The 24,804-nt window shown below is 41.8% G+C and overlaps 1 long non-coding RNA gene across 1 annotated transcript in view; it reads left to right on the forward strand.

Annotated features, from left to right (window-relative positions):
* The first annotated feature begins 2,117 nt into the window (after positions 1-2,117).
* The window catches only part of LOC108385448 (uncharacterized), a 45,493-nt gene continuing 22,806 nt past the window's right edge, over positions 2,118-24,804 (forward strand). The window contains exons 1-2 of the long non-coding RNA XR_001850306.3: positions 2,118-2,260; positions 13,194-13,302. This is a non-coding gene — a long non-coding RNA (uncharacterized lncRNA). The remainder of the gene's footprint in view (positions 2,261-13,193; positions 13,303-24,804) is intronic.

The following is a 24,804-nucleotide window of genomic DNA, read 5'->3' on the forward strand; positions in this document are numbered from 1 at the left end:
GGGGGCGGCCATGGGGAACTGGTGGGAGGAAACACTCCTTCCCTGCCGGGGGCACCATGGGAACAGACCTGGAGGAGTGCAAGGTCAGGTGGGGAGCCTCCCTTTAGGGGGTGCTGAGGAAGTTCCCCCATCTCTAACCAGAATATCTGGACTCCTGGGCTCCTTCCCCTGCCCACTTATGGATTTCCAAGGGTGGGGCTTTGCGATGTCAAGCCAGCCCATGGCTACCATTGGCTGGAGGACTGTCCTGCTGACCAATCAGGTGAAGGGTGTGGCTCCTCATTGTCTTGGGAGGGTATAAATAGAGGGGTCAGGGAGCCCTAGCCGGCTCTTAATGAAGATGGCAGATCTTGTTACCTATGCTGCAGAAGGAAACTGGCGGGAGCCACGAACATCCGGCTCCCAGCAACCAGTGGAGGAAGAGGAGGGTGTCATGTCAACCCTTGGGTACATTAGCTCAGAAGGCTTAAGTAAGACATCCAAAATACTAGGTAATATGCTGCATTATTCACAGTAGGCAAGATATAGAAACAAATTAAATGTCCATCAATAAATGAATAGATGAAGAAGATGTATATATTTACAATGTGAGGCAGAGGAAGAGAAGGTCAGTTTACCCAGCAACCAGTGGAGGAAGAGGAGGAGGATGTCATGTCAACCCAATGCAGAGGAGGAGGAGGTCAGTTTACCCTGTTCATGTGCCAACTCTTCTTTCCCATCCGTCTCCCACCAAAGACTCTTACCCTGCTCTTGCCTGGCACAAAACCCCTCCTCAACCCACACCCATTCTCTGCAAGTCCACTTTCCCATCTATTTTCCATCCTCTCCCCCAAAACTAATTCCTTTCTGGGCCTGCCTTTTTTTTCCTACCAGGTGATAAAGATAGTGACAAGGAAAACCAAAGTCACAAGAACCACTGAGATTAAGCACGAGGAAATGAGAAAGTCCACCACAGTAAGCGCCTGGTACAAGCAGTGTAAGAGTAAGAAGGCAAAGAATGAAGGCCGCCCTCAAGAGCCTTCCAGGCCATATGCCCACCTGCTATGAACCGAGGCAGTGACCACATTCTTGCCTGAAACTACAAAGAGAAACGGTCCCTTAAGAGCATGATAAAACTCTACCAATGGTCACTGTGTGAAGACCAAATAAAGAACTTGTGTTGGTGATGAAAACACCAGCAGTTGCCAAAAGGAGTTGTGTGTCTTTGTTCTCTGATGATAGGGTGGGAAGGAAGGGAAGGGACAGGTGTGTCGGAAGGGGGAGAGGTGGAATCCTGCAAGTTTGGGGCCCAGACCAGCCAGCCCACAGTCAGCCAGTCACTGGGAATAAGGACAAGGGGGAGGACTGAGCACTGTGAGGACAAATTTCCTCCTTAATACTTTATCCCACTTGCAGGGAAGAAAAAGACTTGGTGTTTCTGTGTGTGTGTTGTGGGGGGTGCCTCAGTTGGGGGAGGGGTGATATATGGGGGTGGCAGTGTATAATAATGAATTTGACTCCATTTTTTATATTTGAATAGGGACAGCTTTTAAGCCTCATTTCTTCTCCTCCTGGCCCACATCTGGGCAAGCTGATGAAAACAGCCAGGGAGTTACTGAATGAAAAATAGAAGAAAACAGATATGCCTGAACTTAACCAGTGGAAGTATTGCCTTGCCTGAATTCCCCACAGCCAGAGCACCCACTGCCCTAAAATATCCTCTAGTACACATGGACGGTCTGAGGCAATGAATAATTAAATGAATTCCTTGGCACTTATGATCAGCTTGAAGAAAAGTGACCTTTTGGACCTTCCTCCCTAGTTAAAAAGCACTTTCCAGCCCAGTTGAAAAAAAAAGACCCCATCAAAGTGAAAACAGGGCCTTCCTAGATTGAAAACCATTATATGAGACCTATTTAGGGAAGATGCGAGTATTCCCCTGCTTCTGCACTTAAGAGCCAAATTTGACTTGTTCTTAAACCTGGAAAATGTAAGTGGTGCTTCAGTGTGAATATTCCTGTTCTAGGGCTTCATCTATATTACCAAAGTTACTGATTCCACCCACTGAGTAACTGGTAAATAATTTGCAGTCATAGCAAAGTACTTGGCTAATGCCTGGGGGAGTCATAATAGGGATTCCTCTAAGAGGCAGCCGGGCAGAAGCTATGTCAGTGAGCAGAGAGCCTGACTAGGCCCAAGGAGGCTACAAGCAGAGCACCCAGAAAGAGAGTGATTCCAGAGCACTGAGAGACCATGAAGATGGGAAAAGACACTCTGTTCTGTGAGTTACACTTCTGTATATTTGTTTTCTAAAATGTCTCAAATGTGGTTACAAGCCTGGACAACCAGTTCACTGAAGGCTATGCTTTCCTACGTGCAGGGGTAGGTGGCACTTAATACCAAGGGAAGGATAATATTCCTCTAAAATAACCAGGGAAATTGTCTCTTCAGTAGAAGGCTTAATACATAATTGAAATAACATTGGTTACAAATGTTAGTGGATGAGTACACACTAAGTAGGCAACTAGTGAGCACAGCACGCAAATTCTCTCCTTTCACTGTGGACTCTCATACCATTTTATTTGACGTTCAATACAACCTCATGAGGAAGAGGAAATTAAGGTTCTTAGGGTTCAGTAACTTGCTAAAGATAACACAGCTATGTGGCAGTGCTACAACTGAACCCAGATGCAAAACCAATACTCTTCAACCTTTTTCTCATCACCCCTCAAATAGGAAGTTAGGAACATAATAGGAAATTCTATGGTGATAGTCAAGTTCATGATGGAAACAAAACTATGTTATGGGATTCCTTTCCCTTTGCTATTAAAAAGAATTTTTTTCTAATGTTCTAAGAAGGCATTTGCTCATTTAGCTTGGGGAAAGGAAAATAGGTCCTATTCTGTGGTATTAATTTCTTTAAAAATTTATTTAAAAATGATCAATAAGCACAACTTATAATGACTATTTGACTTTTGGATAATTTTTCTTTGCTTAACCCTGGATAGAAGAATCAATTTTTTTCCCCACAGAAAAGGTGAAAAAAGCAAAATTAATCAAGAACCAACAGCAACTTAATTTAGTATGGTTTCCATTAGAGCATAAAACACTCTAATTGCCCACTTTTAAATTTAAGTACAGGGAACAGAATATTTTTTCATAAGAACAAATAACATGAAATACTTTTAGTTCATTATGAAGGCTGGACAAGTATAAGATGTGGTAGAAAAAATATCTGGAAAAGGACAGAGCTAAGAGACTCCATCCCTGACAAGCTCGTAGGAGCTATGCTCTATTTTCAGTTCTGGATTACTTGGCTGCATGAAACTGGGCAAACAATAGAGAGTTAGAAACTACAGAAAATAGAAGTTTTCTACTCTGAGAGCTTCATATCAATGAGGAAATGAAGCCTCACTCATAGTAAATGACTTGCCAACCATCAAACAAATAGTGGAGAACTAGGGCTGACCCATGCTTCACTCATTTAACTTCTAGGTGCCTCAGTTGCCTAGTCTATAAAATGATGGAATATGAATAGGAAGCAACCTGATATCATCGAAGGACCACTTGACTTGGAGATCAATATCCTGGATTTAAGCTCCCTTCTCCAACACACCCACCTTAGGCAAATCCATATCTCTTATTCAGTTTTCACAAATTCTAAATTTGAAATCAAAATTTCTATCCAAGCTATATCACAGAGATGTTGAGAGAAACTAATAAGATAATGTACAGGCAAGAACATTTGAAAACAGTGGAACACTTCAGAGGAGCAAAGGAATTCCAATAATGGGGATGATGATAAATCCTCTTGCTTTCAAATTCTAGTTGGAAGGGAGAGCTTGCATTTGGAAGGAGTGAAAGAAGTTACATTGGTAGAATGAGGGACACATTATGGACACTCTTAAAGGATGAAATGTGAGTTTAGATGGCTTTTTAAAGATAGAGTACAATTGGTAAGATTGTCAAATAAAATACAGGATGCCCACTTAAATTTGAATTTTAGATAAACAACAGATCATTTGTTTGTATAAGTACGTCCCAAATATTGCATTGGACAAACTTGTGTTAAATTATCTGTCATTTATCTGAAATTTAAATTTGACTGGGTGTACTCTATGTTTTTTAACTAAATCAGGCAATGCTAACAAATGAGGGATTTCTTTGAAGGGTAACAAGTGACATATGAAAGCAATGGTTCAGGACTATTATAGGAATATGGGGATCAGGAAGGACTGGAAGCAAGGAGACTATTCTGGTTTGGGTTCCCTAACCAGATCAGCTTGATCTAAAAATGAGCCTAAGAAAGGATTTAAGGGCAGTTATTTATATGAGAGGTGAGGCCAGGAAACTTAGTAAGGAAGGGAGAAAAGTGAAAGCCACTCTAAGGGTACATTATGTAATTCACTGCTGTAGGCAGCGAGGACTGGATTCCACTGGTTTTAATGAAAAACCTACCAATGACTTCTAGGAGGAATGATACAGCATTTATCCAACAGCTCCCAGCCCCCTACCAATTAAGGGTTTCCCCTAGGGTGTTGTTACTCCCAGGAGAGGAAATCCTGGGGCAAAATACCTCTAAAACTGAAATCAGTCAAAGGGAGAAATAAAGTTTAAAACCCGTTTATAGTTTACAAACTTCGGTCTGGGGGCCGTCTCTCTCCTGCTCTAGCAGAAGCAAGCGAAACCTCCCCCCAACTTCTCAGGTTCAAATAAGCCCTCGGTTGCCCAGGTAATTATCCACTGATACGGAGATGAACTATTTCTCTCCACCCCTTAGGAACACCTGTTGATATGGAGATGCACTAAAGCCAGACGAGAGATTCTGGAAATACTATAATTTTACCCACAGGCCACCCCTCCAGAAATCTTGCCTTACAATCTACTTGTTCCCCCTCTTCAGCAATGGTCCCTGGGAGAGAAAACTGGAGCATTGTGACCAGACTAATGACATACAATAGCAACAGCAATAAAATCATGATAATCCTCAAGCTGGAGGATTCAGCTAAATTCAGACTACTATGCAGATTAAGTCCATAGCTCGCCCATTCCAGCAGGCAGGCGGTAGCTGAAGAGGTAGGGGGTTCAGAGCAATTATCACATGGCAGCCACAGCAAGGGGGTGCATCCAGGCCACAAGGACTGTGGAAGAAAATAACCTGAAGGGCGATAAGATACATGTTTTAATCACACCAGCATAGGCAAATCTTGCCCATCAGGTAGGATACATGCAAGAGAGTGGTCTTGTGCTAAAACAGTGGCAGGAATGGGATCTCAACCTGGTCTAGTATACCACATCTTCACCCCCCTCCTTGTGGGAGATACAGATGTGTCGATATATAGGACTATGGAGGTACATGCACTGGCCATAAAGATAAAACAAAATGTCCCCGTAAGATGCTCTTACCTCCTGGACATTTTGGGTGCACTACCATGACCTTTGGGGGCCATTCAGCTGTTACTTCAGGAATACACATGAGGCCAGCTTCCAGGCCTTTTCTCCAAGTTGCCAGAAGGGCCAGCCATGGCTGGTCCATATGTCAAAATGTCCAGGGCCACGTCCATTCAACAGAGTCTCCAGGGTTTAATGCAGTAGGGGCTGGCAGCAGGATGTTGCTCTGCTGGTCATATCTGGGCTTTAATAACTCCTCTTTGGTTTGCACATACAATTGTGCAGAAGAGGCAGCAGTGTGTGTTAGTGTGTCCATGACGCTCAAGGCTCCTTTTCAGGGCTTCTCATTCAAACGCTGTAGCACTGTCCATAAGCACTGTCCACTGGTGTCTGACTTCAGACCAGATTTCAACAAACCACTGTATCTCTCTAACATGCCTGCCCCAGTAGGGTTATATGGTACATGAAACTTCCACTTTATTGCTAATTGCTGTACCCATCCTTATAACGCATGTCCAGTAAAGTGGGTGCCTTGATCACTCCCAATCACCTGTGGCTGGCAAGGCCCCTTTCGGTGGTTTGCTGATCTGCGTGATGTGCAGGAAAAGCAACCAACAGGCCAGTAGCCATGTCCACACAAGTCATAGCATACCGAAATCCTTCTGATATGGGCAGAAGCCCAATATAGTCTATCTGCCACCTGACAAGGGGTATCAGCGCCTTTACTATTGTCCCATGCTGCTGCAGGACTCAATGTAAGTCCCTCTTAGAGCACACAAGGCAGTCCTTCCGGGCTCTTCTGACTTCTTCAAAGGTCAGTGGCAAGCCCCACTGATGAGCTACAACCCACACTGTCTTTTGCCCTGCATGCAACAAACGCTGGTGTAGCCATTGGGCCACATCAGAGGCAGGCTTTCCTTCTAGCCAGCCCACCTGGGCCAATGTGTCTGCTTTATCATTCCCTGGGGATGCCAAAGGCAAATGGCCAGTCACATGATATACAGTAAGTCTTAGTTTGACCAGAGGCCCATAGGTCTTGCCCCCAAAGGGGCGGGTGACCAACCATCCAGTTGGCATGGTAGCCACAGGGTCAAGCCCTGATAGACAGCCCAGCTGTCAGTATAGATAACTATAGGGGAGGGCTGCTGGGCTATCATGAGCCATACTGCCTGCAACTCAGCCCATTGGAGGCCCTTCCCCTCTCTGTCCTCCTTCCATATTGTCTCAGTCTTAGGATGGAAAGCCACAGCCCTCCACCTCAGGGACTGCCCATGACTGGAGCCATCTGTATACCAAGCATCTTCAGGTACAGGGGCTTTTCCCTCCTGATAAGGACTCTTGGCTACCAATGGCTCAAAAGCAAGTTCTTCCTGGCTTCCACTGGTATAGGTCACTGGCCCCAATAAGTGTTGGAGTTTTCCACTTAAGGGGCTAGTTGAGAGGGCGCTATGCTGCTCTAAATATGTGCCCCATTTGGCCAGTGTAGGTGTCTGTGCCATGCCACTCCGTGGCCTTTGGGTCCAGTCTCACGCCCACCTCATGATGGAATAGGTGGTTATTACCTTGGTTGGAGCTGTTACGGCGATGGGCTCCATAGCCAGGAAAACATGGTACACAGCAGCCAGTTGTTTCTCTATCAAGGTGTACTGGACCTCTGCTCATTTCCATAGTTGTGACCAGAATCCAATAGGTTGGTGTATCCATTCAAGCCACTGCCAAAGACCCCATCCATAACCATCTTCAGTTACATGAACATCTAGCTCACAGGGCCTTGATGAGTCCATTACATTCAAGGCCTGTATGGCTTGACTGCTCACTTAGCAGCATAAAAGCACCTACACATGTCTCATCCCAGTCCCATCTGATGCCCTTTCATACCAACTGGTATAAGGGCTTCAGAATTTGTGCCAAGTGTGGAATAAACACTCCCTAGTAGCCCAAAAGACTCCAAAACTCTTGTAATACTGCCACAGTGGTAGGGGTGGGAAAAGCCTGGACCTTGTCTATGACTGCTTCTGGGATAACTTTAGTTTTCCCCAACCAGACAACCCACAAGAATTTTACAGACAAACCAGATTCCTGAACCTTGGTGCTTTTCACAGCCTGTCCTTTCTCCTGTAGATGTTCCAGCAGTCTAGGAACTGGCCCTTCTAAATCTGAAAGAGAATCAGATGGGAGCATAATACCAATATACCATTTGAGGTTTCTTCCATGTGGCCAAGTCCTGGGCTACAAGTCTGTGACAGATGGTGGGACTGTGGAATTATCCCTGTGGAAGGACAGTGAATGTCCACTGCTGGCCTTCCCTCATGAAGGTAAACTGTTCCCGACTTTCCTGTGCTATGTGAATAGAGAAGAAAGCATTAGCAAGGTCTACTACATAATGATATGTTCCCACCTCATGGCTGAGGGTGTGCAGAATGGCTGCTATAGAGGGGATGGCAGCATGCAAAGGGGGTGTGACTTTATTCAATTCCCTAGTCCACAGTCATATTCCAGGAGCCATCTGGCTTTTCCACTGGCCACACTGGGGAATTAAAAGGACTATGAGTGGGCTTTATGATGCCCACTTCCTTCAACTCCTGTAAAGTTTCTCCAATTTCCTTGGGCACCCCAGGCAATTTACATTGCTTAGTATTTGTCACCCACCGAGGTACAGGCAGAGCTACAGGTGGGTGCTTAGCATGTCCCCTCACAACTGCCTTTACCACACGTACCCTCAGTCTGAACTCACCTGCAGTGTCTGTAAGCACAGGCCTGCAGGATATCTATCCCCAAAATATATTCATGGATGGAAGAAATGTACCCTATATACTACTCTGGGGATAAACACCCTATCCCCAGTGGGATTTGGGCTTTCTTCACTCTAATTGCCTTACCCCCACAGCCATCTATCACAGCAGGGGTCCCGGGAAAATGCTCAGGGTTGCCATGAATTAAAGAACACTCAGCTCCTGTGTCCACCAGCACCAGGACACGTTGTACATTCACAGGGGACCAATGAATTGCTAATTCTACATGTGGCCTCTGGTCCCCCCCACGTCCCCCAAGGTGGGGACCTTGACACCCACCCTCAGTCAACCGTGATGCCCTATCGTCTTCCTGTGGGGGTGAGGGCTCGGGTGAATCCTGAGTACTGTCTCCCATGAAGATTTGCAGGAACACAGGCCGGGCATGAGGCCTTGACCCTGGTTTCCGTGTCTTGGACCTCAGTGGCTGGAAGTGCTGCTCTGGCTTTAATTGGTGCCACAGTTCTAACAAGATTCTATTGGGCTGCGCATCAAGTTTTTCTTTCACTACCCCGGCCTTTATCTAATCAACCTGCATCTAGGTCCTCAAGACCTTCAAGGGACCCTTTGCACCTCTCCAATCAGTCGTAGCCCGTACTTCCTTCCGTGCCCTTATTGTTTCAATCTCCCCCAGATCTGCTAAAGTACGAGTAGCCTCACTTATGGGTTTCCCTATGTGGGGGGCAAGAGTGTTCACTAGGGACCCAAAGAGAGATATGGGAGCTCTATGCAGCACCAGATTTCTCATTCTTATGGTGAACACCTCCTCATCAAGGCCCTAGGGGTCCATATTATAGAAGGTATTTTTCATATCCAATTCCTGCAATACCTGTTGGAGCTCTACATATGTTTCCCATCTAGTGGGTAACTACGCAAATCACCTTGATTAGGCCAAACTGCCCTGATGGCAGTAGTCGGCAATTCCAGAAATGTCTGATTCCCTGAGGTGTAATAGGCACTTTGCAACCACTGCTGGAGGGAAGGGTGAGTCATCAGGGGAGCGAGTCTACTCATCTCAGTACCCAACATAACAACGTCCTCCACCCTCATATCCCAGAGATGTAAAAGCCATGTAGGCAGAGATTCCGATGGCCTCTGCCTATATCGGACCCTCATGTCCACCAGATCATCCTGGGTACAGGGGCGGAGCATGGAGTGCTCCACAACCTGGGGAGGGGGCTGCTCCTCCCCCTGAAGAGCCCGTGGTTGTTTCATTTTTATTTTCTTAATTACAGCTGGATGGGCCTTTAACACACAAGAGGCTGGTGCCTCGGATGGTGGCCTTGGCAGCAGATCGGCCCATGGCCCTGCTTCCTCATCTTCTCCCCATGGCTTCTCCACCATCTCTGGGGCTGAAGGCACCACTCTTTCCTCCCCTTCCCCTACAGCCTCCTGCAACGCAGCTTTTCCTGCCACCTTCCCACTAGCTGCTGCTAAGGAATCTTCCCGGAGTGTGTGATCTGTTTTCTCAATAACTGTCTCTCTTCCTTAAGGGCATCCCATAGGTCATCGCCCAGCTTCTCCAAGTGATGCCGAAGTGTGTCTCTCTCCTGCCAAAGTCCCTCTCTCTCCTCAATAACCCTCTTTTTCTCCTCAATAACATTTTCTACTCTCTCAAGAAAAAGAGACCCTATAAAGCCAGCTGCTACATGGCCACTCAGGGCCTCTAAGCAGTCTTCTAACTCACAGAGGGCTAATTCTGCAGCTTCCGATGTCTCCACCCTTCCCCAGTTCTGGGGAATGCCCCACGGCTCTAGGAGGTGCTTTACTCTAGACCAATTCCCCACTAGGAGCTCCCCAACTGGAAGCCCCACAGATAGGAGGACGATAACAGGTGAAATTCTACCCTCTGCCACTGCATCCACTGGGGCCTCCCAACTATCCACAGCAGGGGGTTCCAGGCATCTCCCCACTATCTCTAGGGGAAGCCCTCCCAAAGGTTGCACCCATTTAGACAGATTTTGGGTCAGAGGTCCTTCTGACTACTGCCAGATATAACTCTAGGGGGAGGAAATCACTCTAAAACTGAAATCAGTCAAAGGGAGAAATAAAGTTTAAAACCAGTTTATTGCTTCCAAACTGCAGTCCAGGGGCCATCTCTTTCCTGCTCCAGCAGAAGCAAGCAACCCCCACCAATCTCTCAGGTTCAGAGAAGCCCTCCTTTGCCCAGGTAATTACCCATTGATATGGAGATGAACTACCTTTCTCCACCCCTTAGGAATGCCTGTTGATATGGAGATGCACTAAAGCCAGGTGAGAGATTCTGGAAATGCTACAATTTTACCCACAGGGGTAAAGGGTATCAAAATATTCCACCCCAAAATATTCCACTTTGGCATAATTATTTTGAGCTGAAGGTCATTGAAAAACAGCAGATACAGAAAAAAGCCCTCTACCCTCCCCCTATTTGTCTAAAAGCATGGCATAAATTTCCTTCTGTGAAGGTGTTCTCCCTCCCCTCTTTCATAATAAGAGGGACAGAACTACACTTAATCACTGGAGATGACTAGACTCTTACTCCAAAAACAACATCAAGAGGAATCTGCATAATAAACCTTACTAAATAACCCTTATCTTCCATTCATTTTCACCATGTATTTACCTTCCCACAATTTATTGCCCCTAGAAACTCAAAATCTTTTCTTTTGTCTTGTTACTTCTCCACAAATATATTGCCCTTTGTTAAAATGGTACATAAGCCTGCAGGTCTGACTTCATTCTCTGTGAGACCACCATACCATGTAAAATTATTAACATCGAATAAAACTTGTGTGTCTTTTCTCCTATCAATCTGCCTTTGTCAATTTAATTTGCAGGGCCCTGGGCACTGAATTAAGAGGGTAGAAGAAGAAGTTTTTTCCACCCTTACACATCTGGGCTGCATATTACTTTGGGATGAGCAGTTTCCAAAAGCTTCAGAGGAAGTCAGAGGCAGTAAAGCTTGGAACAGCTCAGAGCACTCGGAGTGAGATGTGTTGGCAGTAGTCTGATCCTACACTAACTATCCAGCACAGTTGCAGCTGAAGTAAGAGGAGGATGGAGAGGATGTGATGCAAGATGCCCAAAACATCTACAGAGACTAAAAGGAGGCCACTGATGCAGTGCAGAAGTGATGAAATCTTGGACTAGGATAAGTTGTTCATTTGTTCCAAAAATACTTATTGAATACCTAGTATATGGTAAGCATGTTCTAAACACTAGGAATCCAAAGAAGAATGATATTGTTCCTGCTTTCAAAGAACTTTCAGTCTAGTAGGGAAAAAAGTAAAAAAATAAATACAGTAATTAGAATGTAGTATTATCACAGAGGTATATTTAGAATATTATCGAAATAAATGCAAGTGCTTGGAAAAAGAGAGCAAAAACCAGAAGTAAAGAGATTTTAAAGGGTAAAGAGATTTTAATTAGTCAAATCAGGTAAATGAATTCATCTCCCCTGTCTCTCACATCCAGCCTCCAAATGTGAATACAACAGTGCTGAAGAATATTAAACAGCCTGGGGAAATTTAAATGACCGATTACATAAAGTGAGTAGTTTGCAAAAAGGATTTTGAATGAGGTTGACTGAGAAATGATAAAAATCAAGAGAACTAGGAGGTTAGGAAGATGGGTTTATTTTACAGTGAATGACAGTGAGTTATTTCTAGACCATATTAATTTGGAAGTGATTAGGACCTGCAAAGACATCTAGGAGGTCCTTGAAGATTAAGGGTTGATGTTTGGTTTAAAGGCCAGGGTTGGAAATCATCTGAGAATTCGGTAGGCTTGGAGGAAATTGAGAGCCATGGGCAGGGCATGCTCAATAAGGGAAATATTGATGAAAGAATCAAGTCAATGCCAAGGATAGTGCCTCAGATTGCATCTGTGACTAGAGATCAAGAGGAGAAAGAGATGACATAGGGACAGAAGACAGAAGGGTCAGAGGTGTGCAGCAAGCCAAGAGAGGAGTTTCAAGAGGGGGACTGGCTGACATGGAAGTCAAGCAGATGAGCTGGTCATTCAGTAAACAGGAAACTGATTTGGTCATATGAAACACAAATGAATGATAGCTTAGTTACAATGTACAGACATTTATGGGCAATTCAATTATTAGCCTTTGGAAATCAAGCAAAATGAAGTTAAATGGAGGCAAAGATAGCAAATATACATGACTGCTATCCCTAGCATAAGCCAAAGCCTACCAGAAGTTGGGCAGGTCCAGGGAGTCTTAGGGACATATGTTTTCTCTGGGCCTGGGACAGGTGTGTGTTCTTTGAGTGGTCCTAATAAGCACGTGTGGTGGGCACTCTCATGCTTCTATCCAGAAGATCCTCACAACTAGTCAGGCAACTGTACATTATATTAGCCTATTTTAAATGTACCTCTATCAGCCCCCTCAAATATGCCTCAGTTGTCCAGCTAACATTAAAATACTGGGAGTTAAAGCAGATCTCTTATGAAAAGTATACCAACTACATTCTAATACATTGTAATACACTTCAATGGATGAAGAACTTCCTGCCCCGGAGGCTGAGAGTGCCACCTGCAGACAGCTTTCAATTGCCCCCTCAGGGATTGCCTTAGCTGCTGAAAGCCACTAGGCCCCAGGTCATGGCCTTCTGAGGGGAATGCATTTCAATGGCTAATGGAGAGTGGAGTATAAAGGCCTGGCTATCTAAGCACAATTAGTACCTTGCTATGAGGCCTCTCTTGGCTATCATTGCCTATGTCACAGCTTCACTTCCTCTGCTCAGTTCTGCTTCTGTTAACTCCCCTCCACAAGACACTGCTTAAGAAACCTCCTGTGAAGTAAACTGCCTCTCTGAATCTGCTTCCAAGGGAAACCACCCTGTGGCATCTTGCAATCTGCCTTTATCAGTTGAGCACCTCCAAGTAAGTGACAACTCCATCTCAACTGTCTTAAGTGATAAAAAAATATTGTTATCTCACATTACCTTCAGTCCTGACATGGGGTTGTTTCAAGCTTAGTTAATCCCATGACTCACTAAAACCTTAAGTCCTCAAGTCTCTCTCTTTCTGTTCTGTCATTCTCAGCATGGTGGAATTGTATCTCAGCCTAGCATTCCTCACAGATACAGGACAGCAGGCATCACATGCCCGTGTGAAAATGTCCAGCAAAAGGAAGAGGACTGACACTTCCCAGGTGAATCTTTTTTAATAGCAAGACACCCTATCTTAGAAGCCTTTTCATTGACCTCCTTTCAGTCACTTGCCAGAACTGGGGCTCACACCTCCCTCCAAACCAATCATTGGCAGGGGAATGGGATGGCTATGATTTGCAGAAACCAATCAAAATTTTCTCCTGAATCTTTTGAGGGATGGATATACCCATGAAAAGAAACAGGGTAACTACACTACCACACCCTAGAATGTGTTTATTCAGCATTTTACTTCCAAGCAACTAATTTTATAAAACTTAAAATCTAGGTTAGGTAGCTGGAGGGAACTTTTATTTTTATATAAATCACCTGGATGGGAATTCTGTGAATCTTCTTGCAAGGACAATGAAATTACTTTTTTGCCAGAGGTTAAGAAATGCACTGTTGTTCTCTAACCAGCAGTGAGCTTACCATGCATTAGGTATACATGCATTTTCACCAGAGCCTGAGTTCACTGGAAAGCAGCAGTCCCTGACACTCTGTACCAAGGTTAGTGAGTTTGGAAGGAGGAGTTAAGAAGCACATTTTAAATTAAGCCAGTCAGACAAATACTATATGATTTCACTTATATGAGGTACCTAGAATAATCAAACTCATAGAGAAGAAATTAAATGGTGGTTTCCAGAGGCTGGGTGGGGGTAGGTAGGGGTGGGAAATAGAAATTTATTACCTATATTTATTAGTTTTGGTTTTAGAAGAAGAAAAAGTTCTGGAGATGGATGGTGTTGATGGTTCCACAACAATGTGAATGTAACTAATGGCACTGAACTCTACACTTAAAAATGGTTAAAACAGTAAATTTTATCTTATGTATATTTTACCACAAACTTCAATCATAATATAAAGTAGTCATAGGGATGAAAGTACAGCATAGAGAATATGGTCAATAGTTCTGTAACATAATTTCTATGTTGACAGATACGTGATTACACTAGTTGGGGTGAGGGTTTAATAATGTAGATAACTGTTGAATCACTGTTATATACTTGAAACCAATATAGTATTGTATATCAACTATACTTCAATAAAAAAAGGCACCATAAAAAAAGCATATTTTCAGGACACCTGTGGGAAGAAAACCCAACAGCTGGGGTATAGAAAAAAATTTTTTTTTACTAGAAAAGCCTTAATCACCCCAATAAACACCTACCACAAGCATATTTCAATGTATTATATTTAGAAAATGGCTTTGAGTACTTTAAATGATTGTGGCTATTAGTTCATCATGAAGCAAAATTAATTCTAAAGAGAGGTTTGATTTAAAATAGTTAATTATTCCTAAATAAAGTTCCATTATTTTAATAATAGATTCCAACCATCCTATTCAGAAGACAAGATGAGTGGCTACTTATCTTATTTAAATCGTATATTTATGTCCATATTCATGTTATTTTCTTAATTAGGTGAAAATAATAAACTGTGTTGAGGCAAAAAAATGATCAAAATTGGATGAACATATTAACATATTTTAATAGCTTGACTGGGAATTTTATAAATCTCACCCCTAACCAAAAAGTATGTCACTATAAATAAATTTCAACTTAACTCCAGTTCAGAAAATAATATTCCACTGACATATTTTTAGCTACCTAAAGCTAAAAAGGGATGTCCATCTATTGATGTAGAGCAAATTTTTGCACTAGGGAGAGGTTGCTTTTTCAACTCCATGATTCTGTGAAAACCTTTGAAATTGACTTCTGGAGAGACAGTGATGTCAGGAAAATGACAGTATAGGAATTTCTAGTGCTCATCCTCTCCCACAAACAACAATTTGAACAATTCTCTGCACATGAAAATAACTTCACAAAAGTTAAGGATTCCAGGTGAGGGTTTAGAGCACCTGAGTGATGCAAAGAAATAATAAAAGACACATTGAGGAGGCAAGGAAAGATAGATTCAGATGACCCAGTGACTCTTCCCCCAAGCCCAAGCAGCCCAGCATCGAGAAAGACACCCTCCCCATAGAAGAAGGAGAATGAAGGGAACACCCAGCTTCACTGGGAAACCCAGCACCAGCTAACCCCAACAACAGGCCAATTCCTGTGATACTAGGTGGCTCGCACTGAAGTCCCACAAACTTAGACCTTAGACCCACCCAGATGTCTGATGGCTTCAGCAGCCCCAGACAACTTCTATGAAACCTGGTTCCCAGGGAGCTCCCACAAACCTGGCTCCCAGTGCACCCTAGTACAAGCCATTTCCCATGGCACCAAGCTCCAAGAGAGTTCCCATGAACCCAGAATCTGGGCACATTCCAGCACCAGCCTGCTTCCAAGGCCCTGGGTGTTTTCTGTGACCCCAGGATCCAAAATAGCTCCCACAAATCCAGTCTCCCTACTTGGCTCAACATCAGGCCAACTACTACAAACCCAGGCTTTCATCCCATCCCAGCATGAGGCCAGCCCCTACCCCAGACTAGCTCCTGAAGACCCAGGTTTAGAGGTGGACCCCATGAACCTAACCTCCAGGCCAGCTATATGGAATCAGACTCCTGAACCATCCCAGTACTAGACTGGCCCCCAGGGACCAAGAATCTGGGCCTATCCCACTGGTCCCCAGTGCTTGGCTGACTCCTGTGGACCCAGGATCCAGATATGCCCACACAGACCCAGGTCCCAAGCCCATCAACATGGACTCAAGTCTTAGGCCCATCCCACCTGAACCCAGCTCTAAGCTCTTCACCTGCTGATGCGGGCATCAGACCTGCCCACTCAAGGACTCCAACAGCAAACCTACCCACAGACACCACCAGACAGCCTCCATGGAATCTTTGGTTGGGCTAACTGGCGAAGGGCTTTGCTGAAGCCAGTCTATAAAGATTAGAAGAGGTGCCCACTTCTTCAAATGGGCAGACACCAACAAAAGGTCACAATGACATGAATAATCAAGGAAACATGATACCACCAAAGGAAACAAACTCCATTGACTGATCCTAAAGAAATGGAGATCCATGAAATGACAAGGAATTCTTAATAATCCTTTTGGGTAAAGTAGGGAAAAAAAGATAGTGGTGCAGGAAGGCAAGGTTAAAACCATCTCCCAAAATCACATAGAACATGAAAACACAGCAAGTACAACTAGGCCTGAAATCAATCTGAAGACTGCAGAACTAACCACCTACATCTGGGGAAGAAGAGAAGACCCTACAGAAAAGGATAAAGTCACAAAGCCATGATCCAGTGGGATTCAAGACCTCCCCCTACCCCAGCCCACAGGCAGGAGGAAGAAGAACAGCGCTGGGAGGTAGTAGAAGCCCAGGACCCTGAACACTTGGTCCTGGAAATCTGCTCTGGGAACACAAGCCCACAATGCATGGTGCCCTGGTGAGTGGTGGGCTGGACAATAGAGATGGGCGGAACACTTGGGGAGGCTGAGATCCCAGCTGCACATTGAGAACAAGCATGATCTACCAGACCCTCTGAGAAAGAAAGCACAAGGGACAGTGTGAAAGCCTTCCTAGCAGTGAGAAGGGTGCTGGAGGGGCAAGGATTGCAGACGACTCTATTAAGGAGAAAGGTCAGGTGGAAAATACCTTCCCAGACCACCTTAAGCCCATCAGGTTGGGAGCCCTCAGGAGCTTCAGACACTCCATTCCCCTCAAAGGCAACAGCCAAGAGTCTCCTCGCAGTGACAAATGGCCTGTCAGCTGACAGTGAAATCAAACATTACGTCCAGGTAGGCAGTGGGAGAACCCACAGCCTGCTCAACCCTATTTTGGACCAGCTGGGAACTACATGTAGGAACCAGCCCTAGGAGCTCTTTCCTCCTGGTAGGCACTGGTCCCACTCACCTGTGCCTGCACCATTGCAGCAGGCCCAGACAGAAGATCCAGAGAGTAGTGTCCCCACTTCAGTGATCAGTTGAAAGCCCACACAGCCTACCTGAAATCAGAACACCATGAACAAGGCAGAACCATTGCACACACCCACTTCACACAACCCACTGGGACTTCCACTGAGGAAACGGACCTCTAGGCACTAGAGAGCACCTCCTAAGCAAATCTTTTATCCCATAGGAAACACTAAAAAAAAAAAAAGAAGAGACAGAGGAATTGGGTCCAAACAAAAATTCACAAAAAAAAGCCAGAGAAAGGGCTTAGTGAGATGGAAATCATCAATCTCCTTGATAAAGATTTCAAATTAAAGTCATAATCATGCTCATGGAGCTACTGAAAAATGTTCAAGATCTCAGGGAAGACTTCAACAAAGAGATAGAAAATTAGAAAAAAACAGTACCTGAAAGGAAACATAAAATAGAAGCATTTAAAAGTAGATTAGATGAAGTAGAGGAGGCAGTAAATGAAATCAAAATTAGAGAACAGGAAAACAAGCGGAAAACAGAAAGAAAAAAAGGACTTCTAGAAATGAAATACTAAGAGAGCTGTGCAACCAATCCAAATGGAACAATATTCGCATTATAGGGGTATCTGAAGAAGAAGACAGACAAAGGGATAGAAAGTGTATTTGAGGAATAATTGTTGAAAACTTCCCCAATCTGGGGAAGGAAATAGTCACTCAGGTCATGGAAATGCAGAGATCTCCCAACAAAAGGAACCCTAGGAAGACAACAGCAAGACATATAATAATAAAAATGGCAAAGATCAAGGAGAAGGAGAGAGTACTGAAAGCAGCCAGAGAGAAAGAAAATATCACTTATAAAGGAAACTCCATGAGGATTTCAACAGACTTCTCAGCAGAAACCTTATAGGCCAGATGGGAATGGTATGATATATTTAATGCAATAAAACAGAAGTTGCCTCAACCAAGAATACTCCACTCAGGAAGATTATCATTTAAATTTGAAGCAGGGATTAAACAATTTCCAGATAGGCAAAAGTCGAGGGTCTTCACTACCACCAAACCATTTCTACATGATCTCTTAAATGGACTACTCTAGATGGAAATGCTCCTAAGGCTTAATAGCTGTCACCAGAGAAAATAAACCCACAGTAAAGATAGAAGACCAATTAATTACTAAGCAAATATGAAATTAATCAGCTACTCAAAAAGTTTGTCAAGGGATACACAAAGAGTACAGAATATGACACATAGTATATGAAAAGTGGAGGAGTAAGAATAAGAAGAAGGGGAGAGAAAAAAATAACCTTTACATTGGTGTTTAAAATAGAACAATAAGCAATTTAATATAGACTGTTAGATGGTAAGGAAGCTATCATTGAACCTCTGGTAACCACAAATCTAAAGCTTACTTGGCAATAAGTACATATCTATCAATAATCACCCTAAATGTAAGTGGACTGAATGCAACAATCAAAACACAGAGTTGAGTTGCAGAATGATAAGAAACAAGACCCATCTATATGCTGCCTACAAGAGACTCACTTCAAACCATAGACATACAAAGACTAAAAGTGAAGGGATGGAAAAAAATATTTCATGCAACTAATAGGGAGAAAAAATAGGGAGTTGCAGTACTTATATCAGACAAAATAGACTTCAAAACAAAGAGAGTAACAATAGACAAAGAAGGACAGTACATAGTGAAAAAAGGGTCAATCCAACAAGAGGATATAACTATTATAAACATCTATGCACCTGGTACAGAAGCACCTAAATATGTGAAACAAACACTAACAGAATTAAAGGGGAAAAGAGATTGCAACACATCAACACATTCATTTTAGGAGATCTTAACACATCACTCATTCCAAAAGACATATCAACCGTATATAAAATAAGTAAGGAGACAGAGGCACTGAACAATACATTAGAATAGATGGACCTAACAGACATCTACAGAACACTGCACTCAAAAAAAGCAGGATGCACATACTTCTCAAGTGTACATGGAACAATTTCCAGAGTAGATTACATACTAGGCCATAAAAAGAGCCTTAATAAGTTCAAAAAGACCACAAAGGTATGAAACTAGAAATAAATTACACAGAGAAAATGAAAAAGCCCACAAACACATGGAGGCTTAAGAACATGCTCCTAAATAATCAATGGGTAAATGACCAAACAAAAACAGACATCAAGCAATATATGGAGACAAATGACCACAATAACTCAAAGCTGCAAAATCTGTGGGCTGTGCTGAAGGTAGTTCTAAGAGGAAAGTATATAGCAATGCAGGCTTACCTCAAGAAAGAACAACAATCTCAAATGAACAGTCTAAAGTCACAATCAGTGAAACTAGAAAAAGAAAAAATGAGGCCCAAAATCAGTAGAAGAAGGGACATAATAAAGATCAGGGCAGAAATAAATGAAATTGAGAAGAATAAAACAATAGAAATAATCAATGAAACCAGGAGCTGATACTTTGAGAAAATTAACAAAATAGATAAGCCTCTAGCTAGACTTATCAAGAAAAAAAGAGAGTGGACACACATAAACAGAATCAGAAATGGGAAAGGAAAAGTCACAATGGACACCACAGAAATACAAAGCATTGCTAGAGAATACTATGAAAAATTATATGCCAACAAATTGGGTAACCTAGATGAAATGGACAACTTTCTAAAAAATACAACCTTCTAAGATTGACTCAGGAAGAAACAAAAAATTTGAACAGACCAATTACCAGCAATGAAATTGAACTGGTAATAAAAAACTACTTAAGAACAAAACCCTGTCCCAGATGGCTTCACCGCTAAATTTTATCAAAAGAAGAGCTAACACCCATCCTCCTTAAAATATTCCAAGAAGTAGAAGAGGAAGGAATACTTCCAAACTCATTCTATGTTGCCAGCATCACTCTAATACCAAAACAAGACAAAGACAACACAAAAAAAGAAAATTACAGACCAATATCCCTGATGAACATACATGCAAAAATACTCAAAAAAATATTAGCAAACCAATTCAAAAATACATCAAAAAGATTACCCATCAGGGCCAAGTGGGATTTATTCCAGTGATGCAAGTATGGTAAAATATTAAAAAATCAATCAACATCATACAACACATCAACAAAAAGGACAAAAACCACATGATCATCTCAGTAGATGCCTAAAAAGCATTTGACAAAATTCAACATCCAGTCATGCTAAAACTCTCAACAAAATGGGTATAGAGGGTATGTACCTCTATATAATAAAGGCCATATACAAAAAAAACTACAGCCAACATCATACTTAACAGTGAAAAGCTGTTAAGATCGGGAACAAGACAAGGATGCCCACTCTCACCATTTTTATTCAACATAGTACTAGAGGTCCTAGCCAAAGCAATCAGATACACTAAGAAATAAAAGGCATCCAGATTGGTAAGGAAGAAGTCAAACTGTCACTGTTTGCAGTCAACATGATATTATATGTAGAAAACCCTAAAGACTCCACCAAAAAACTGCTAGAACTAATAGCTAAATTCAGTAAAGTTGCAGGATACAAAATTAACACACAGAAATCTGTTACATTCCTATATACTAACAATGAATTAGAAGAAAGAGAAATTAGGAAAACAATTCCATTTACAATTTCATCAAAAAGAATAAAATACCTAGGAATAAACCTTACCAGGATGTGAAAGACCTATACTCTGAAAACTACAAGACACTCATGAGAGAAATTAAAGAAGACACCAATAAATGGAAATACATTCAGTGCTCATGGATAGGAAGAATTAATATTATCAAAATAGCCGTCCTGCCTAAAGCAATCTACAGATTCAATCCAGTCCCTATCAAAATACCAACAGCATTCTTCAATGAACTAGAACAAATAGTTCTAAAATTCATATGGAACCACAAAAGACCCCAAATAGCCAAAGCAATCCTGAGAAGGAAGAACAAAGCTGGCGTGATTACACTCTCTAACTTCAAGCTCTATTACAAAATCATAGTAATCAAAACAATTTGGTACTGGCACAAGAACAGACCCATAGATCAATGGAACAGAACAGAGAGTGCAGATATAAACCCACACATATATGGCCAATTAATATACGGTAAAGGAGCCATGAATATACATGGGGAAAAGACAGCCTCTTCAACAACTGGTGTTGGCAAAACTGGACACCTACATGCAAGAGAATGAAACTGGATTATTTTCTTACTCCATATACAAAAGTAAACTCAAAATGGATCAAAGACCTAAATGTAAGTCATGAAACCATAAACTTCATAGAAGGAAACATACACAAAATTCTCTTGAATATAAACAAGAGAAACTTTTTCCTGAACATATCTCCTTGGGCAAGGGAAACAAAATAAAAAATGAACAAGTGGGACTATATCAAACTAAAAACCTTCTGTACAGCAAAGGACACCATCAACAGAACAAAAAGGCATCCTACAGTATGGGGGAATACATTAGTAAATGACTTGTCCAATAAGGGGTTAACAGCCAAAATATATAAAGCACTCACATGCCTCAACACCCCCCTAAAAAAAATAACCCTATTAAAAAATGGGCAGAGGATCTGAACAGACACTTCTCCAAATAAGAAATTCAGATGGCCGATAGGCACATGAAAAGATGCTCCACATCACTAATTAACAGGGAAAAGAAAATTAAAACCACAATGAGATATCACCTCATACCAGTTAGGATGGCCAACATCCAAAAGACAAGAAACGACAAATGCTGGTGAGGATGTGGAGAAGGGGGAAACCTTCTGCACTGTGGATAGGAATGTAAATTAGTTCAACCATTGTGGAAAGCAGTATGGAGGTTCCTCAAAAAACTCAAAATAGAAATACCATTTGATCCAGGAATTCCACTCCTAGGAATTTACCCAAAGAAAACAAGACCCCTGATTCAAAAGACATATCCACTCTATGTTTATTGCAGCTCTATTTACAATAGCCAAGATATGGAAGCAACCTAAGTGTCCCTCAGTAAATGAATGGATAAAGAAGAGTTGGTACATGTACACAATGGAATATTATTCAGCCAAAAAAGAAAAGAAATCCTACCATTTGCAACAATGTAGTTGGAGCTAGAGGGTATTATGCTTAGTGAAATAAGCCAGGTGGAGAAAGACAAGTACCAAATGACTTCAATCATTTGTGGAGTGTAAAAACAAAGCAAAACAGAATGAACAAAATTGCAACAGACTCACAGACTCTGGAAGGAACCAGTGATTACCAAAGGGAAGGGGGTGGGGAGGATGGGTGGGGAGGGAGGGAGAAGGGGATTAAGGGTCACTATAATTTGCAATCACAATATAGGCAGGTCATGGGGAAGGTAGTACAATATGGAGAAGACAAGTAATGACTCTATAACATCTTACTATGCTGATGGACAGTGACTGCAATGGGGGTGGTGAGGACTTGATAATATGGGTGAATGTTGAAACAATAATGTTATGCATGTGAAACCTTCATACAATTGTATATCAATGAGACTTTTTTATTTATTTTTATTTTTTATTATTTTATCATTAATATAAAATTACATGAGCAACATTATGGTTACTAGACTCCTCACATTATCAATTCCCCACCACATACCCCATTACAGTCACTGTCCATCAGCATAGTAAGATGCTATAGAATCACTACTTGTCTTCTCTGTGCTATACTGCCTTCCCCGTGCGCCCCCCTACATTATGTGTGCTAATCATAATGCCCCCTTTTCCCCTTACTCCTCCCTTCCCACCCATCCTCCCCAGTCCCTTTCCCTTTGGTAACTGTTAGTCCATTCTTGCATTCTGTGAGTCTGCTGCTGTTTTGTTCCTTCAGTTTTTTCTTTGTTCTTATACTCCACAGATGGATGAAATAATTTGATACTTGTCTTTCTCCACCTGGCTTATTTCACTGAGCATAAAACCCTCTAGCTCCATCCATGTTGTTGCAAATGATAGGATTTGTGTTCTTCTTATGGCTGAGTAATATTCCATTGTGTATATGTACCACATCTTCTTTATCCATTCATCTACTGATAGGCATTTAGGTTGGTTCCATTTCTTGGCTATTGTAAATAGTGCTGCGATAAACATAGGGGTGTATCTGTCTTTTTCAAACTGGGCTGCTGCATTCTTAGGGTAAATTTATCAATGAGACTTTAATAAAAAATTAATCATAATGTTTTAAAGAAAATCAGTGAACTACAGGAATACACAACTAAATGAAATTAAGAAAACAATGCATAAACAAAATTAGTTCGATAAAGAAATAGAAAGCATTAAGACAAACCAAACAGAAATACTGGAGTTGAAGAATATAATGACCCTTATCTTACACCACTCATAAAAATAAACTTAAAATGGATTAATATGTTAAATGTAAGACCCGCACCTATAAAAGTACTAGAAGAAAATCTAGGGAAAAGCTTCTTGACATTGGTCTTGGCAATGGTTTATTTTATATGACACCAAAAGCACAAGCAACAAAAGCAAAAATCAACAAGTTGCACTACATCAAAGTAAAAACATCTTCTTCATAGCGAAAAGAAAAATCAACCAAATGATCGGGAGACCTGCAGTATAGGAGAAAATATTTGCAAACCATCTATCTGATAAGGGGTTAATATCTAAAATATGTAAGGAACTCATACAATTCAATGGCAAAAAACAATGTGATTTTAAAAATGGCAGAAGACTTGCATAGACATTTTTCCAAAGAAGACACAGAAATAGGCAACAGGTACATGAAAAGATACTCAACATTACTAATCATCAGGAGAATGTACATCAAAACTATATTTAAATCTTATTTTATACCTTTAGAATGGCTATTACCAAAAAATCAAGTAATAAATGTTGGTGAGGATGTGGAGAAGAGGCAACACTTGGGCACTCTTGATAGGGATGTACATTGGTGCAGCCACTATGGGAAACAGTGTGGAGGTTCCTTAAAAAACTGAAAAATCGAACTACCTTATAATTCAACAATTCCACACCTGGTTATATATTGAAAGGAAATGAAAACACTATGTCAAAGAACTATATGCACCCCCATGTTCATAGCATCATTACTTATATTAGTGAGGACATCGGAAACAACCTAAGTGTTCACTGATGGATGGATGGATAAAGAAGGATAAAAAGTTTTTTTTTGTGTGTGTGTGTGTATATGTGTGTGTGTGTGTGTATATATATATATATATATATATATATATATATATATATATATATATATATATATATATAATTCATCCGTGAAAAAGAAGTAAATTCTGCGATTTATGACCTCATGGATGGATTTTGAGGGCATTACGCTAAGTAATAAGTCAGACAGAGACTGTGCTTAACGTTATGCTTCTAACATGATGTCACTGAACACAGAGTAGGGGGAAAGATGTACAAAATTGGCTCTCAAAGCACTGGCTCTAGCAAATTACAAAATAAACCATCTTATTTGCTCATGGATAGGGCTAACCAGCACTTGTTAATGGCCAAAGTTCTAAGATAAAAAAATGTTCTAAGCCAGGTTTGCAGATAGCATGGTGAGTAGGTAGGTAGAACATTTATTTATAATAAAATGTGCTGTGGTTTATTTGATTCTGTAACAGTGAATGTTGTAGAGTGTAGTATTCCTATTATATTGATGAAAAAAGCTGTTACGGTGTGCTAAAGGAAAAT

The sequence above is a fragment of the Manis javanica genome, chromosome X (genome assembly GCF_040802235.1).
Source record: "Manis javanica isolate MJ-LG chromosome X, MJ_LKY, whole genome shotgun sequence".
NCBI lineage: Eukaryota > Metazoa > Chordata > Mammalia > Pholidota > Manidae > Manis > Manis javanica.